The sequence below is a fragment of the Capra hircus genome, chromosome 27 (genome assembly GCF_001704415.2).
Source record: "Capra hircus breed San Clemente chromosome 27, ASM170441v1, whole genome shotgun sequence".
Taxonomy (NCBI): domain Eukaryota; kingdom Metazoa; phylum Chordata; class Mammalia; order Artiodactyla; family Bovidae; genus Capra; species Capra hircus.
Genome location: NC_030834.1, coordinates 12,431,393 through 12,449,107, shown reverse-complemented (window position 1 = coordinate 12,449,107; position 17,715 = coordinate 12,431,393).

The following is a 17,715-nucleotide window of genomic DNA, read 5'->3' as shown; positions in this document are numbered from 1 at the left end:
TCATGAACAGTTGTTGGATTTTGTCAAATGTTTTTTCTGTACTAGTTGATGTGATTATGATTATCTTCATGAAGGACTTCCCTTGTGGCTCAGCTAGTAAAGAATCCACCTGCAATGCGGGAGACCTGGGTTCAGTCCCAGGGTTGGGACGATCCCCTGGAGAAGGGGAAGGTTACCCTGGAGAAATCCATTCAGGTATGACTTAAATCAAATCCCTTAGGATTATACAGTGGAAGTGAGAAATAGATTCAAGGGATTAGATCTCATAGACAGAGTGCCTGAAGAACTATGGATGGAGGTTTGTGACATTGTACAGGAGGCATTGATCAAGACCATCCCCAAGAAAAAGAAGCGCAAAAAGGAAAATGGTTGTCTGAAGAGGCCTTACAAATAGCTGAGAAAAGAAGAGAAGTGAAAGGCAAAGGAGAAAAGGAAACATATACCCATTTGAATGCAGGGTACCAAAGAACAGCAAGGAGAGATAAGAAAACCTTCCTCAGTGATCAATGCAAAGAAATAGAGGAAAACAATAGAATGGGGAAGACTAGAGATCTCTTCAAGAAAATTAGAGATACCAAGGGAACATGCACAGATGGGCACAATAAGGATAGAAATGGTATGGATTTAACAGAACCAGAAGATACTAAGAAGAGGTGGCAAGAATATACAGAAGAACTATACAAAAAAGATCTTCATGACCCAGATAACCATGATGGTGTGATCACTCACCTAGAGCCGGACATCCTGGAATGTGAAGTCAAGTGGGCCTTAGGAAGCATCACTACAAACAAAGCTAGAGGAGGCAATGGAATTCCAGTTGAGCTATTTCAAATCCTAAAAGATGATGCTGTGAAAATGCTGCACTCAATATGCCAACAAATTTGGAAAACTCAGCAGCAGCCCCAGGAATGGAAAAGGTCAGTTTTCATTCCAATCCCAAAGAAAGGCAATGCCAAAGAATGCTCAAACTACCACACAATTGCACTCATCTCACATGCTAGCAAAGTAATGCTCAAAATTCTCCAAGTGAGGCTTCAACAGTACCATGAACCAAGAACTTCCAGATGTTCAAGCTGGTTTTAGGAAAGGCAGAGGAACCAGAGATCAAATTGCCAACATCTGCTGGATCATAGAAAAAGCAAGAGAGTTCCAGAAAAACATCTATTTCTGCTTTATTGACCATGCCAAAGCCTTTTACTGTGTGGATCACAACAAATTGTGGAAAAGTCTTAAAGAGAATGGTGGTCTTATCAGACCACCAGACCACCTTATCTGCCTCCTGAGAAATCTGTATGCAGGTCAAGAAGCAACAGTTAAAACTGGACATGGAACAACAGACTGGTTCCAAATAGGAGAAAGAGTATGTCAAGGCTGTATATTGTCACCCTGCTTATTTAACTTATATGCAGATTACATCATGAGAAACGCTGGGCTGGATGAAGCACAAGCTGGAATCAAGATTGCCAGAAGAAATATCAATAACCTCAGATACGCAGATGACACCACCCTTATGGCAGAAAGTGAAGAGGAACTAAAGAGCCTCTTGATGAAAGTGAAAGAGGAGAGTGAAAAAGCTGGTTTAAAACTCAACATTCAGAAAACTAAAATCAGGGCATCCGGTCCCATCACTTCATGGCAAATAGATGGGGAAACAGTGGAAACAGTGTCAGACTTTATTTTCTTAGGCTCCAAAATCACTGCAGATGGTGACTGCAGTCATACAATTAAAAGACACTTGCTCTTTGTAAGAAAAGTTATGACCAACCTAGACAGCATATTAAAAAGCAAAGACATTACTTTGCTGACAAAGGTCCATCTAGTCAAGCTACAATTTTTCCAGTAGTTATGTATGGATGTGAGAGTTGGACCATAAAGAAAGCCGAGTGTCAAAGAATTGATGCTGTTGAACTGTGGTTTTGGAGAAGACTCTTGAAAGTCCCTTGGACTGCAAGGAGATCCAACCAGTCCATCCTAAAGATCAGTCCTGGGTGTTCATTGGAAGGACTGATGCTGAAGCTGAAACTCCAATGGCCACCTGATGGGAAGAACTGACTCATTAGAAAAGTCCCTGAGGCTGGGAAAGATTGAAGGTGGGAGGAGAAGGGGATGACAGTGGATGAGATGGTTGGTTGGCATCACTGACTCAATGGGCATGAGTCTGAGCAAGCTCTAGGAGTTGGTGATGGACAGGGAGGCCTGGCGTGCTGCAGTCCATGTGGTCGCAAAGAGTCTGACACAGCTCTATAGGTTGATGATTATATTTAGTTTATTGCTATGATGGACTTTTTTTAACTCAACTTTATTAACCACTTGATATCCATTGAATTTTGAATAATGAATCAGACTACATATCTGGAATAAATCCTATGTGGTCCCTGTATATAATTCTTCTCATATTTATAATTATTTTAGAACAATGAATTCAATTTGCTAATATTTTATTGAGGATTTTGAGAGTTACTGGTCTAAGTTCATGAAAGATATTGGTTCATAGTTGCTTTCTTTAGTACCATCTTTATCTGGTTGTTTTTTTTTTTAAGCTTAGTTTATTGAAACTATAAGATAATTGAGTGAGTGAGTGAATTCTCTCAGTCGTGTCCGACTCTTTGCGACCCCATGGACTGTAGTAGCCTACCAGGCTCCTCCATCCATGGGATTTTCCAGGCAAGAATACTGGAGTGGGTTGCCATTTGCTTCTCCATCTTTATCTGGTTTGATATCAAAATAATACTGGCCTAAAAATAAGTTGGGAAGTGTTCCCTCCTCACTCATTTTCTGGAAGAATCTGTGTAAAATTGGTGTTTTGTCTTCTTCAGGTTTTGGAGTGAAACCATTTGAGCCAGGAGATTTCTCTGTGGGGAGGGGAGAATCTATTCTATCCTGATAATAACTTGTTTGTGCCCTGGAGTCACAAAGGCAATGGCCAAGTTAGACTCTGGAAATGTGGAAATCATCAAGTCCCACATCCCTCATCACTTAGGAAGAAACTGAGACTTGGGGTAAGAGAAAGGACTTGCCCAGAGTCACAGAGCAAGTTAGCAGCAGAAATGAGAAGAGCCTGGGTACCGGGATGCTGTGTCCAGCTTCCTCTGCTCCTAAGTTAATGGTAGTGGCTCAGGAAGTGGAGACTTTTAACTTTCAGACCCTCCAGCATTCATTGCCCACTCGCTCTCTCATTGGTGATCAGAGACGTCCCTGTAAACAAGAGCTTGGTAAGAAGATTCCGCAAGCCCCTTCCAGCCCACAGTTAGAACCAGAAAGAGCAGAGGTCAAGAGCAGAGCTGGCAACCCAGGACCAAGGGCGCAGAGAGACAAACCTTTGGCAACTGAAGTCTCCCAAGAGAAAAGCAACCACAGGGTTGATCAGCCTGGGACCCAGCTCTCTCTGTTGGTCTGCTGTACACTGGGGTTCAATCCCTGGTCGGAGAACTCAGATCCTGCTAGCTGTGCAGTGAGGCGGAAAGAAATGTTTGTAATAAATCAATAAGTAAAATTAATTTTAAAAAAGAAGAAGAGAGAAGGGGGGCCACATCTCCCAACTGGCTCAGCAAACAGTAGAGAAAGTTAGGTCTTCTGGCTCACATCCCTCTGCTACCAGCCAGAGGCCACTGTCCAAACTGCAGATAAGAAGGTAGAAGGAGGGGACTTCCCTGGTGGGCCACTGGCTAAGAATCTGCCTGCCAATATGCGGGAGACACAGGTTCAATCCCTGGTCCAGGAACTAAGACCCCACATGTGGGATAACTAATCCTGTGCACCGTAACTACTGAAGCCCATACACCCTGGAGCCCATACTCCGTAACAAGAGAACCCACTGCAGTGAGCAGCCTGCTTGCCACAACTCGAGAAAGCCTGTGCACTGCAACAAAGACCCTGCATGGCGAAAAGCAAACAAGTAAATAAGAGAAATCCTTAAAAAAAAGAAGCCAGATGGAAGGAATGGGTAGATCGTACCTTCACACTAACTCAACACTCCTACAGCCAAATCCTCATCGTGGCTACAGGGTCGTCCAGTTGAACCTTCTGCAACGGAAATATTACGTATCAGTGCTAATGAGATAGCCGCCAGTCACACGTGGGGAGTGAACACTGGAAATGTGATGCAAATAAGGAACTACATTTTAAGTCTTATTAAATTTTTAAAATTAATTTAATTTAAATAGTCATGGGTGACTAGTGGCTACCGTATTGGATAGCGTAGATCTAGTGGAACCTCTGCAAGTGAACTCATGAACAAATTTAAAAAACAGGGGGAAAGCAAAATCATAATCTATAATAAAGGAAAGAAGCGCTAAGAGACAGCAAGTCACTTAAAATTGAGTTAAATACCTCTCTCTTCAGATTTGCCCCAGTATTACCCAATGCTCTGGTTTCATCTTATTTGGAGGTCTATGCATGCTGGTTTCTTAAAATTTCACCTTTGGCAATACAAAAGGAGGAGCCAATAACAGCCTTCAGGGACCCAGATGGAAGTTGCTAAGCAAGTGAAGAGTTAGTGTAGGAGTTTGTTTTGTTCTCTGCTAAATCTCCAGTGCCTAGACTATCTCCTCCCTGGCAAAGAACTCTCTCAGTAAAAACTTGAATGGGAACCTCCCTGGTGGTCCAGTGGTTAAAAATCCACCGGCCAAGGCAGGGGACATGGGTTCCATGCCTGGTCCAGGAAGATTCCACGTGCCACGGAGCAACTCAGCCTATGGGCCACAAGTACTGAACCTGTGCTTTAGAGCCCAGGAAGTCTCAGCTACTGAACCCACACTTTCTAAAGCCTGCTTGCTGCAACTAGAGAAGCCTCCGCAATGAGAAGCCCATGAACTGCAAGTAGGGAGTAGCCCCGATCACTTCAACTAGAGAAAGCCTGCCTGCAGTAATGAAGACCCAGTGCAACCATAATAAATAAACAAGTAATTTTACAAATCATACGCTTGTAAAAAATTGAGTAAACTTAAGGTAGGACAGACGGCCAAAGAAACTGGTCTAATTAAAAAAGGCATCAGGAGGACCACTAGAGGGCGCGCCAGCCCAGCAGCCGCGAAGCTGGGGACCAGCGGCGAGTAAACTGCTCACCGCGCTGGAGACTCCGGCTTCTCAGCGCTTTCCACGCTCCGGAGTTGCTTCAAAAGGGTCAATTCAGCCACCCCGCTTCCATCACACAACAGGTCTTCCTTTCCTTTTTATTCATCCCCACGTTTTCTCGTATGTGCGACCAGCCCACTGACTCCAAGATCAGGATGGCCAGCTATTGATGGACAGTGTAAGGCCCCCTGTCCCCAGGATGCTTAATAAATGTCACATTTTGCCCCTCAAATAAAAGAAATGGAAAGTCAAGGCAGAGCCCAGGCCTGGAAATCAAGAGGTTAGCTTCTAGACAGCTCTTTACACTCACTGGAAGTCCACCAAGTCCCAAAGATTGTGCTACCTGTTTTAACCCAGGTGGCTAGTATTACTTCCATTTTGTTGCTGTTGTTTGGTCACCAAGCCTGATTCTTTGTGACCCCATGGGCTGTAAAGCCTTCCAGGCTCCTCTGTCCGTGGAATTCTCCAGGCAAGAATAATGCAGTGGGTTGCCATTCCCTTTTCCAAGGGATCTTCCCCATTCAGGGATCAAATGGGATCTCCTGCATTGTGGGCAGGTTCTTTGCCATCTGAGCTACCAGGACAGCCATTCTACATATAAGAAAGTTGTACTTTAGGACTTCCCGGATGGAGCAGTGGATAGGAATCCACCTAGCCTATCCAGGGGACCCCGGTTCGATCCCTGGTCCAGGAAGGTCCCACATGCTGCAGAGAAGCTAAGTCCAGGCACCTCTACTACTGAGCCAGCATGCCCTAGAGCTGGTCATCCACAACAAGAGAGGCCACCACAATGAGAAGCCCTCCAGCCGCAACTAGAGAGTGGCCCCTGCTCGCCGCAACTAGAGAAAGCCCAGGCAAAAGCCACGAAGGCCTAGTGCAGCCAAAAATAAAATAAATAAAATAAAAATTTATAAAAAGATGCTACAGAAAATTGCATTTCAGAGTGACCGACACAGGTCACATAGATCATAAGCGGATTATGAGCCCATGATATTTTCTTTACAAAACTTGTGGAATTAACAGTATGCCATCAACTTTGAGTTCAAAGATGTTGCTACTGAAAGCACTGCTTTCTGTGGGGTCTACTGATTTAGGAAGAGTGAATGTTGAGTCCAGGGAGGGGAAAGAGAGGCAGTTATGCTGGACCCCTTCTTGGGGGGCTGGAGGGAGGCACAGTCACCACCCAGAAAAGCAGGGTGAACTCACCCTGGGCAAAAGTCTTCAAGGTTCCTTTCTGATATGGACTGAATGTGTCTGGTCCCAAATTCATGTGTGATGGTAGCTCCCCCAATGGAGTGATGGGAGATATTTAGTGGTATTTAGTGATTAGGCCTTCGGGAGGTTATAGTTAGGTTTAGATGGGGTCATAAGAGTGTCCTACCCCCACTGCGATGGGAATGGTGTCCTTATAAGAAGGAAGGAGAGACAGAGTTCTCTTTCCCCACACCATGTGATAATGTTACTCAGTCCAAGTTCGCTTGGCTTGCTGCAAGATAAGTCAATGAGTCGGAGATGAGGTATTGGGACAAGGAAGGGACTTTATTTGGGAGCAGGCTAGTGCCTCAAAATAACCAATTAACCAACTAGTTGGCGCCTGGATGTCAGATTATTTTATGGATCAGAGATGGTGGGAGGTGAGGAAACGAAGTAAAAAGGCCATTTAATTCCTGCAAGTATCTCCTAGAATGGCAAGCCTCAGATGGGGGGATATGTTAGTTTCATTTCCTTACAGTCATTTCATGGGTGGTGTGAAATGGAATATTCCCTGTCACAGTCACAAACAAAGATGTCACATCTATCTGTGATTCTGGCCTCCCCAAATGTGAATTTCTGAGTCTCGCTGGTAAGCAGTGGGCACCGGGCCCAGCGCCATTTGCCACACAAAGGATTCAAGAATGTCACAGTCCATCACCGGTGGGTGGGGTCAGGTTATCTCCCTGAGGCAGGCCATTATGTATGCTTATAATAACAAAAAGAGTTAAAGTCCTGGAAGCAGATCCAGTGCAAATTCAAAATTAGCGCTTCCTGGTTGTAAGAACACACTGAGACAGCAGCTGTCTGCAAACCGGGAAGCCAGGTCTCACCCGGATCTCTGTCTGCCAGCACCCTGATCTTGGACTTCCAGCCCCCGGAAATGAGAAGTCAATATTTGCTGGCCCTTGCCTCCACTGTAGCTTTTCCTGTTCTCTGGGATGGTTCCCCTCTCCTCACCTCAAGACCAGCTCCTCAGCTCCTGTGGAGTTTGGGGATCACAGGGGTGGTGGTGACCGGTATGGGCTTTGGACTAAGCGGGTTATAAAAACATCTAGATGTGGGCCGTGGTGTGAGGCTGGCTAGGCCCCCCAACCCCACGCGCCTCATGTGTGAATTAGTAACACTTGTCCTGCAAGGCCATGGGACCATGTACCTGTCTCATCGAGTCAGATCTCTCTCACTCAGTGCAGGCCCAGAGAAAGGACACAGGAAGCGTCCGCTGCTCTTCCCACTTGCTGCTGCTGTCTTGGAGGTCACTTCACAGTTAGCCGAACCTTTAGCTCGGAGCAGAGAGCTTTTCCTTTTATTATTTTATATATTTTTCATTTGCGGATCTTAGTTCCTCGACCCAGGGATTGAACCCAGGGCCCTCATTAGTGAAAGCTGGGAGTCTTAGCCACTGGATCATCAGGGAATTCCCAGTTCCCTGCAAAAAGTTTTGTGTTTTTTTTTTTAAATGAGATTTCAGATATCAAGCTGTGAGCGGAGGAAAATATTTAAGGACTGAGAACATTGAACATAAGGGTTCTGGGGTCCCCACTTTCACCTCAAAGCAAGAAGAGTACGTTGTGGGGCTCAACGCACACACACACTCACTTGCTACGCCCCGGGCTGCCCCTCACGCACCCCTCCTAGAGCCTTGTGCTGCCCCTTCCATCCACTCTCCACCTTCTTCCGCCCTGCTCAGTGCTCCAGGAGGCTAGCCCATAGGACAGCATCAGTGGGCTCCCTTGTTCTCTGTCTTCCGGCTAGACAGGGCCGGTGGCTTGCCAGCAAGTGCAAGAGGGCAGGTCTACTTTCCAGCTATTTCTAGCCTGGACAGCAGGTGACAGCTCCTGTGAGCCTCTCCTCTCCACCTCTGTCCATGTGTTTCTCTCTAGATTCCAGTAAACACACCTCTCTTACTCCTTCAGGCCCAGCCCCCAGGTCCCATCACTTCCCTTTTGGTTTGCCAACCTCCCGCCCACACCTTTGCAGATCACCCCTCTATTAAACTCTCCTTGAATTACCCCGTGTGAGTGACCCTGATGGATACATCCCTGAGGGCTGGTTAGGACCACGGATCTGATACTGTCCCTGGTGGCCTCCAGGCCATGCTCCTTCAGCTGCCACCAAAAACTCTCGGCTGTCCTGCTCTCCTGGCCAACACATAACACCTTCTAAGCCTACATGCGCACAGCTCAGGTAAATGCACAGAGGGTCATCCACAGAGGCCACCCCCCAGCCTCTCCAGCGCCTTGCATTGTTCCCACACCCAGAAGAAGAGCATTCCCCAAGGATGCTCTCAAAGTCCAGGTAAAGATGGCAGAGCAAGTTCTGATGGCAGATGGCAGAGTGACTTTTTTTAAATTTTTTGGTAAACTCTTTAGCCTGAAGTCATATTAAAACGTTAAATTCATTACTAGGAACCCGTCATGCCAAATCCTGTGTCCTGTCCCCACGGCCCTGTGTCCTTTAGACGCTCCTTTGCTATATACTTCCCGCCTCAGATGGAGATACAACCATTGACAAAAGAGATGTTTAAAAACAAACAAGCTCAAAGTTACTGAGAACAGATGGGTGGTTGTCAGAGGGAGTGGGGGGGTGGGAGAAATGGGTGAAGGAGGTCCAAAGGTACCAAAGTCTTAAAAAAAAAAAAAAGACACGTTGAAGAAAAAAGGCAGGACATCCCTGGTGGCCCAATGGTTAAGACTCCACACTTCCTCCCACCCGCCAGGACGAGGAGCTGCTCATGGAACCCCACCAGCCAAACCTCGTCTGCAGAAGGTGGGCATTCAGTCCCTGGTTGGGGAACTAAGAGCCTGCATGTGGGCAAAAAAAAAAAAAAGTATACAAAGGAAAACAGATTCTCCACTGACAAGAGGATAACAGGGCCGTTGCAAAGAAAGAGCTCTTAGTATAAGGAATAGTCTCGCCATCGAGTTTATCGGAGGCCAAGCATTGCTGAGAACAAGGAGCACCAAAAAGGGGCTAAATCGTGGGGTGACCCGAGGCGCGGCGTGGAGGCGCGCATCCGCCACCAGCTCAGGTTTGGCGGTGGGGCCGCCCAAAAATGAAACAAGAGACAGGCAGGACGAGAGACAGACAGAGGCCAGCCAGGATCAGGACGAGGAGCCACCAGGACAAGGAGCTGCCCATGGAAGCCCCACCGGTCAGGCATGCACAGATGTGTCTGGAACGGAAACCAGAGCTCTGGGAAAAAAGGCTGTGCCTACGCCTGGGGCAGGATGTACAGAAGAGGGGCCGAGAATCCTGAACTGGACAAGAAAGGATAGGAGCCTCCACAGGCAGCTGGGGGCTTGGCGACAGGACACGCTCGCTAATAGAGTCTCAGGGGACATGAGTGCTGATAAAGCAAGAGACTCTGGGGGAGAGGGGTGCCCTGGGCGGGGTTGTAAGGAAACCCAGGAGAACAGCTCTGCCACGTGGCTCACAGTCTCAGGTTTTACGGGGGTGGGATTAGTTTCTGGGTGGTCTCTGGCCGAGTCATGCTGATCCCGATGAGTCAGGGTCCTTCCTGGTGGTGCACACATTGTCCAGCCAAGATGGATCCCAGAGACGAGGGAGGTTGGTAGGACCAGTGGCATCTCCTTTTGACCTCTCTCAAGTTCTTCCCGTTAGTGGTGACTTGGGAGTTTCGCGTATTCCCTGCCTCCGGTCTTAAAACAGCTCAGGCAAATGGTTACACTGATGCCTGGCCAGGCTGGTGTGGTTTCAGTCAAGCGTTTCCCCTAACAAAGGGGGACCATTTACAGCATCAAATAACATGAGGAGTGGATTCAAACAGACAAACATACCAGCTCCCTTCTCTCCCACTACTCCCCCACCCCCAGGACCCCCTGGCTTCCACTGTGACTTCCCCCAGATTCTGGAAGCCTTACTTCCTCTTGTGGAGCCTGCTCTGTCCTCCCCAGACAACCAGTCCCAGGACCCCTTCCCAGCACTCTTTCCCCACTCTGGTCCAGCTCCACTCAACCAGTGTTGAGATAGATGCTAGGGAGGGCCAGTGCCCACTTAGGGCCTTTCTTGATTACCCCAGATGTTACTTGTTAACCTCACAAAGCATTTCATCCTGGAAGGGCTGGGCCTGTGTGCCTGGTTGCTATTCAGAGAAATTCCACTTCCTTCAACTGATAAGATGGGACCCTTGGCCTTTCCTGCCTGTAGATCAAGAAGAGCAAATTGGGAGGGAAACTGTTCCCTCCCTCCCCCCATCCCCTCCTTATCTTTCTTCTAGAAAACAGTCCTTGGCTCACTCTGTTTTCTTTCTTTTGACCTTCCTTTGCTCGAAAGGAAGACAGAAATAGATAAGTCTGGCTTTTGGTAGCAGCACCCAAAAGGATTCCAATGGCCTCTGTCAACAGCGACAGTAGGAACTTCCCTGGTGGTCCAGTGGCTAAGACTCGGTGCAGGAGGCTAAGACTCCTCCAATGCAGGAGGCCCAGGTTCAATCCTTGTTTAGGAAACAAGCTCCTACATGCCTCAACTAAGAATTCACATGCCACAAGATTCCACATGCTGGGATCTTATTTATTTGACCACGTGCAGTCAAATAAATAAATATTAAAAACAAAAACAAGAACGAGTGAGGGTAAACCCTTGGTCCCTGCCTGTGGGAGCTTATACCTGGTGACAAAGCTTCCTCTGATCGAGTCCCTGCTCTGTGAGGAAGCAGAAATCACCAGAGGTGAACTGTCTGGGCAGGAAACAGAATTCAGCAGTGAGTTTATCAAAGACATAAAATATCATAAAACACTGAGGGTCCTCAGAGAAGTTCAAACACTGGCCGCATCCCCTGCCATCTGACAGATGCTGAAAACAAAGATGCTGGGGAAAAAAAGGCCCAGAGAGGGAAATAGCTCTTCAGTCTGGTCCAGGACTAAAGAGTTATTTGCTGGTGGCACCAGGCCCAGGTGGCAGCTTCCTGGGTAAAGAACCCACCTGCCCATGCAGGAGATGTGGGTTCAGTCCCTGGGTTGGGAAGATCCCCTGGGGGGAGGGGAGTGGAGAATGGCAACCCTCTCCAGTATTCCTGCCTGGAGAATCCCCATGAACAGAGGAGCCTGGTGGGCTACAGTCCATGGGGTCACAGAGTCGGACACGACTGAAGTGACTTCACACACAGCACACACACACACGTGCACACGTGCACCAGGCCCATGCTAGTGTTCTTCCTAGATCTTTGAGGGGCCCAGGTCTATCCAGCCCCAGCCCTCTTACTCCGCTGCAGTCCTCAGACCCTCCTCTGCAGCTCTGACAGCCCTCATGCTGAGAGGTCATAGTGAGTGCGGAGTTCTCTAAGCAGGCCCCTTCCCTAAAGCTTCCACTGTAGCCAAACCTGCCCGTCTGATAAGGCAACCAAACAGATCTTCCCAAAACAGTCCTCCCCAAGGGAGCGGGTGGGCCCCTGTGTTTTCTTGTGGGCTGAGAAGGGGGCTGGCCAGGAAGGGAGGCAAGTCCTGCTCCCGCCTCAAGCATTTCACAGCTGTGTGATCTTGAGCAAACCCCCATTCCTCTCTTGAGATGGGAAGGGGACAGGGCACAACCCCTAAAAGAATGACACAGCCTGGGAACAAGACTTCCCGGTTGGCTCAGTGGTAAAGAGTCCACCTGCCAATGCAGGAGATGCAAGTTTGTTCCCCAGGTTGAGACGATCCCCTGGAGGAGGAAACGGTAACTCACTCCAGTATTCTTCCTTGGAAAATTCCAGAGACAGAGGAGCCTGGCGGGCTACTGTTTATGGGGTCACAAAGTCAGACACGACTGAGCGCACACACACACAGACACATGAGGACAAGACATAAGCCAGTAAGAGCCAAGTAGGTTCAAGATGGCATAGAGTTGACTTCCTCTAGACCTTGAGCCTCGGCACACGCTCATTGTAGCACAGCAGCAAACTGAACATCCCCAGGGTGACCACAAAGAGTCAAAAAGTGGGCAGTGGCCCAAATCCTGGAAATTCCCATCCCTTCCCCCAAATGGCTGGAATACTCCTTCCACTCATTCAGTTCAGTTCAGTTGCTCAGTCATGTCCGACTCTTTGCGACCCCATGGACTACAGCACGTCCCTGTCCATCACCAACTCCAAGAGTTTGTTCAAACTCATGGCCATTGAGTTGGTGATGCTATCCAACCATCTCATCCTCTGTCATCCCCTTCTCCTCCTGCCTTCAGTCTTTCCCAACATGAGGGTCTTTTCCAATGAATCAGCTTTTCGTATCAGGTGGCCAAAGTATTGGAGTTTCAGCTTCAACATCAGTCCTTCCGATGAATATTCAGGACTGATTTCCTTTAGGATGGACTGGTTGGATCTCCTTGCAGTCCAAGGGACTCTCAAGAGTCTTCTCCAACATGAGTTCAACAGCATCAGTTCTTCGGTGCTCAGCTTTTTTTATGGTCCAACTTTCACATCCATACATGACTGCTGGAAAAACCATAGCTTTGACTAGATGGATCTTTGTAGGCAAAATAATGTCTCTGCCTTTTAATATGCTATCTAGGTTTGTCATAGCTTTTCTTTCAAGGAGCAGGCATCTTCTAATTTTATGGCTGCAGTCATCATCTGCAGAGATTTTGGAGCCCAAGAAAATGACATCTGTCATTTTCTGTTTCCACTGTTTCCACTGTTTCCGCATCTATTTGCCATGAAGTGATGGGACCAGATGCCATGATCTTTGTTTTCTGAATGTTGAGTTTTAAGCCAGTTTTTTCACTCTCCTCTTTCACTTTCATCAAGTTCAGTTCAGTCCAGTCGCTCAGTCGTGTCTGACTCTTTGCAACCCTATAAATCACAGCACGCCAGGCCTCCCTGTCCATCAACATCTCCTGGAGTTCACTCAGACTCACGTCCATCAAGTCCATGATGCCATCCAGCCATCTCATCCTCTATTGTCCCCTTCTCCTCCTGCCCCCAGTCCCTCCCAGCATCAGAGTCTTTTCCAATGAGTCAACTCTTCGCATGAGGTGGCCAAAGTACTGGAGCTTCAGCTTTAGCATCATTCCTTCCAAAGAAATCCCAGGGTTGATCTCCTTCAGAATGGACTGGTTCGATCTCCTTGCAGTCCAAGGGACTCTCAAGAGTCTTCTCCAACACCACAGTTCAAATGCATCAATTCTTCGGCGCTCAGCCTTCTTTACAGTCCAACTCTCACATCCATACATGACCACAGGAAAAACCATAGCCTTGACTAAACGGACCTTAGTTGGCAAAGTAATAAGAGACTCTTTAATTCCTCTTCTCTTTCTGCCACAAGGGTGGTGTCATCTGCATATCCAAAGTTATTGATATTTCTCCCAGCAATCTTGATTCTAGCTTGTGATTCATCCAGCCCGGCATTTCTCATGATGTACCCTGCATATAAGTTAAATAAGCCGGGTGACAATATACAGCCTTGACGTACTCCTTTCCCAACTTGGAACCAGTCCATTGTTCCATGTCTTGTTCTAACTGTTGCTTCTTGCAGATTCTTGAGAATCTGCATACAGATTTCTCAGGAGGCAGGTAAGGTGGTCTGGTATTCCCACTTCTTGAAGAATTTTCCAGTTTGTTGTGATCCACACAGTCAAAGGCTTTGGCATAGTCAATAAAGCAGAAGTAGATGTTTTTCTGGAACTCACTTGCTTTATCTATGATTCAATGGATGTTGGCAATTTGATGTCTGGTTCCTTTGCTTTTGTTAAACCCAGCTTGAATGTCTCGACGTTGTCGGTTCACATACTGTCGAAGTCTTACTTGGAAAATTTTGAGCAATACCCACCCCTTTGCTTCTTATTGCAAAATTCAGGCTTTAATTGGAAAAGGAGGGAAAACCACTAGGCCATTCACGTTTGACCTAAATCAAATCTCTTATAATTATACAGTTGAGGTGATGAATAGATTCAAGAGATTAGATCTGGTAGACAGAGTGACTGAAGAACTATGGACTGAAGTTTGTGACAATATACAGGAGTCAATGACCAAAACCACTGTGGACAAAGGTTCATAACATTGTACAGGAGTCAGTGACCAAAATCATTCCAAAGAAAAATAAATGCAAGAACGTAAAGTGTTTGTTTGAGGAGGCTTTACACATAGCTAAGGAAAGAAGAGAAGCAAAAAGCAAGAGAGAAAGGGAAAGATACACCCAACTGAATGCAGAGTTCCAGAGAATGGCAAGGACAGATAAGAAGGCCTTCTAAAATAAACAGTGCCAATAAGTAAAGGAAACAATAGAATGGGAAAGACTAGAGATTTATTCAAGAAAATTGGAGATAACAAGGGAATATTTCGTGTAAGGATGGACACAATAAAGGACAGAAATGAAAAGGACCTAACAGAAGTAGAAGAGATTAAAAAGAGGTGGCAAGAATACACAGAAAGACCTATACAGAAAAGGTCTTAATGACCCAGATAAACACCATGGTGTGGTTACTCAACATGACATTCTAGAGTGTGAAGTCAAGTGGGTCTTTGGAAGCATCACTACAAACAAGGCCAGTGGAGGTGATGGAATTCCAGCTGAGCTATTTCAAATCTTAAAAGATTATGGTGTTAACGTGTTGCACTCAATATGTCATCAAACTTGGAAAACTCAGCAGTGGCCACAGGACTGGAAAAAGTCAGTTTTCATTCCAATCCCAAAGAAAGGCAGTGCCAAAGAATGTACAGCTGTGCTCATTTCACATGCTAGCAAGGTTATGCTCAAAATCCTTCAAGCTAGGCTTCAGCAGTACCTGAACAAAGAAATTCCAGATTACAAACTGGGTTTAGAAAAGGCAGAGGAACAAGAGATCAAATTGCTAACATTCGTTGGATCATAGAGAAAGCAAGGGAATCCCAGAAAAACATCTACCTCTGTTTCACTGATTCTGCTAAAGCTTTTGACTGTGGAAAATTCTTAAAGAGATAGGAATATCAGACCACCTTACCTATCTCCTGAAAAACTGTATGCAGGTCAAGAAGTAACAATAGGAACTTTACATGGAACAGCTGACTGGTGCCAGATTAGGAAAGGAGTACAACAAGGCTGTATTTTGTCTCCCTGTTTATTTAACTTATATGCCGAGGACATCATGTGAAATGCTGGGCTGGATGAATCACAAGCTAGAATCAAGATTGCTATGAGAAATACCCACAGGCTCAAATGTGCAGATGATATCACTCTAATGGCAGATAGTGAAGAGGAGCTAAAGAGCCTCTTGATGAGGGGGAAAGAGGAGAGTGAAAAAGCTGGCTTAAAACCCAACATTCAAAAATCTAAGATCATGGCATCCAGTCCCATCACTTCATGGCAAATAGATGGAAGAAAAAGTGAAAGCAGAGGCAGATTTTATTTTCTTGGGCTCGAAAATCACTGCAGTGATGGCAGCCATGAAACTGAAAGACGCTTGCTCTTTGGAAGAAAAGCTATGACCAACCTAGACAGCATATTAAAAAGCAGAGACACTACTTTGCCTACAAAGGTCCACCTAGTCAAAGCTATGTTTTTTCCAGCAGTCATGTATGGATGTGAGAGTTCCACCATAAAAAAGGCTGAGCGCCGAAGAACTGATGCTTTCAAATTGTGATGCTGGAGAAGACTCTTGAGAGTCCCTTGAACTGCAAGGAGATCAAACTGGTCAAATCCTAAAGGAAATCAACCTGGAATATTCATTGGAAGGACCGATGCTGAAGCTCCAATACCTTGGCCACCAGATACGAAGAGCTGACTCATTGGAAGAGACCCTGATGCTGGGAAAGATTGAAGGCTAAAGAAGAGGGTGGCAGAGGATGAGATGGTTAGATAGCATCACTGACTCAATGGACATGAATCTGAGCAAACTCTGGGAAATAGTGAAGGACAGGGAAGCTTGGTGTGCTGCAGTCCATGGGGTGGCAAAGAGTTGGACAGGACTTAGTGACTTAACAACAGCAAAAATAAAAACTGACAACCCCATGCCCTCGGGCCTCACTTCTCTCTAAGGAGTGTGTTTCCTTCCTAAATAACCCTTTTTGGAAAAAAAAAAAAATTGTGGTTGCACTGGGTCTTCATTCCTTTTTGGTGTGGGCTTTCTCTGATGGCAGTGAGCGGGGGTTACTCTGTTGTTGCGTGTGGCCTCTAGGCTCGCAGGCTTGTAGCTGTGGTCCACCGGTTTAGTGTCTTCGAGACATGTGGAATCTTCCTGGACCAGGGATGGAACACATGTCCCCTGCACTGGCAGGTGATTCCTATCCACTGCGCCACCAGGGAAGTCCCTGAGGAACTCTTCTGTCATTTTACTGTGACTTGCTCTTTAATTCTTTCCTGTAAGAAGCCAAGAACCCACACTTGGAGACCATCCCAGGGACTCGGATGTGACCTGGGGACGTGACCATCCTCTTGGGCCCGACTTTCTTTCCTGCAACACTCTGGGCCTCTGTTTTATGTTTGTTCTGTTTTTCAATATGATGGAGATAAGTATCGTACTGGATGAGCTATAACGTACCTGGCCAGAGCTAACATTTGATGAGTCCATAGTTTTCGGGGAAGAAGTTTTGAGAACTTAAGTATTGCTTTCATAACACCTCATTCTAGAGCAAGGTTGTCTAATACAAATACGTTATGATCCATATATATATATTTCTTCTAGTCCTATCAAAAAAAAACCAGAAACGGGTGAAATTAGTTTTAATAATAGATTTTACTTAGCCCAATATATTCAAAATATTATTTCATCATTCAATTAGTATAAAAAAATTATTGAGATATTTTGCACTCGTGGCCAGTGGCTACCATGCTGGACAGCGTAGGCCTAGGGTTTAGCTCAGGAGTGACCACATCCAACCAGTCTTCCTACCTCAGGCCTCACTCTCCCATAGTCCATTCTAGGAAGATCATTGTGTCACTCCCCAGCTCAAAAGATCTCTGAGCGACTTCCCTGGTGGTCCAGTGGTTAAGTCTCCACGCTTCCAATGCAGTGGGCATGGGTTTGATCCCCAGTCAGAGAGCTAAGATCCCACATGGTATGCAGAGTGGCCAATAAATAAATAAATAAATAATAAAGATCTCTGATATCTCCTGCTCTTGGAGGACAAGGTCTGCAACACACAGTCATGATGTGAAAGACCCTTCACAATCCACCCAGATTTGCCTTTTAAACTTCTTTCTTTTCTCTCCCCTCCAAGAGGTGATCACTGCAGGCTTTTCTGTCCTTCACTTGGGGACACTTGAAGATTCATTCGTTGGTTCATTCATTCAAGGAGTACCTACCAAACTTCAGGCAGCGCGGTGGGCGACGGACCCAACCCAAAGGGTGTCAAGAATCTTCTTTGACCAACTCTTGAGCCTCCCCGCAACACCCACCTCACTGAGGTTCAACCCCACCTCGCCCCACCTAGCTCCAAGGTTAGCTCTCGATCAACCAACTGGGTGGTTGATTCCCGGGTCCTTC